We start from the raw sequence: 1,820 nt of genomic DNA on the forward strand, positions 1-1,820 counted from the left end.
TCGTGCGCAATAATTCTGCATTTCTAACTTCCGACCCCTTTGTTATAAGGAAAGGTCGCATAGAAAAGGGAAATATCCTTTTTCTGTTCGTCCTCTACCTACTCCGTCCCTCAAAGGTAAGCAACGCATCTGCAATTGAGGATTATATGGGCAACGGTGGCTTGGCTATTAAGGGGAATTTAACTGAACACTTACTAGTTTGCACCTTATGATAATGCATAAAAATTAAGAATCATTCACGTTCTTCTATACTACAATCGAGTACGCTATATTAAGATGTTTTTCATAATATTGATGTACCTTTAACCACATTTATCGATGCATACGGACAGCGGGCTGTGTATGAGCTCCGTATAGGTACGCACGCGCCCATCATAAATTCCTGAACAACCTGCGCCGCCCCACCGCTGCGCAGTAATTGCGTCGCGGTCGCTGGGCGGGCGGATTTTATCGCCAAACCTCATTTGCACCACTGTTACTATACCTACTCTTAAAACTCGATTAAAAATTGTAGTAAAAACTCGATCAATATTCACTTTCGATTCTTCACATTTCAGTTGAGTGTACACAATTTGGGTCTATAAATCGCATCTTTAATATTTATATATAAATTTATTTTTAGTTTCATATCATATATTTACTTGTTACATTAAATTATTTGACTATTGATTAATATTTTGAATTGCTCCAAAAATAACAACAACGAAATTCGAATACGGATCAATGTAAAAACTATGTAACTTTCTCTAGAACTAAAATTAAATTTACATTCCACATGTGAAGCAGTTTGTAATGTAGATTCGAAGACCAAAAGTAAATACCACAAGCCCTCCCACTGGTGGTACACTCCGCCAATTTATATCGCGAGAGGGCAATTACCGGCGCTTCCCGTCGTTTGATGTCTGAACGTCATTTGGGGAAATTATTTCGTCGAGCCGCTCGCCTCCGGCTAGTAATAAACACAATCAACACGTATGAAGTGACTATTTTTTGCGAGTTATGTTGGTAGGGGACAGCGTGGTCCTTGAAACCTATTGTGATGTTAATGAACCTCTTTGTTATTACGTCGTCTAAGTTTTTTCATGCGCCTAATAAAATTTTCCAAACGAATACGTTTGATTGAAGTGCTATTATTTTATAAAAAAAAACTAGCGGACCCGACAGACGTTGTCCTGTGTACACGTCTTTAATTTGAAAATTTCAAACTTTTTTTAATAAGCTAAAACATTCTGGACAAATTCGAATATTTGACACTGCGATGGTAGCGCCGTCTGTCGGATCCAATGTAAAACATTCCAAAATCAACAACTACTAATAAATTAAAAATTAATTAAAAAAACATTGACCAGCGGACAAAATTGTGAATCTAAACCATTCCCAGATCCCCTTGAACACACACAAAAAATTTCATCAAAATCGGTCCAGTCGTTTCAGAGAAGTTCAGTGACATACACACTCACAGAAGAATTATATATATAAAGATTATGTTAAAAAAATAACATTATATTGTTAAAGCAATGTTCAGTATTCACGTTAAAAGACTACAAATTCTTTGTTGCAGTATTTTATAATCATATTAACAAAAAAAATATTAATACTGACTGGTATAACGTACATTTATACTTATAAATACAATTTTCTTTTTTATTATGTTCATCCCTGTAAGCCATTATAAAAAGAGTAAAGAACTTGAAAAATAACACTGCATTTAAATTTAAGCAAAATGATGAAAAGCGAACACCCCGAAATGTAGAAACAAAATACAAACATATATTTTTTAATACTATGAACTCCGTTTATAAAACTACGAGGGACATATC

This window comes from Papilio xuthus, unplaced genomic scaffold, assembly GCF_000836235.2.
Source record: "Papilio xuthus unplaced genomic scaffold, Pxut_1.1 DF826115.1, whole genome shotgun sequence".
NCBI lineage: Eukaryota > Metazoa > Arthropoda > Insecta > Lepidoptera > Papilionidae > Papilio > Papilio xuthus.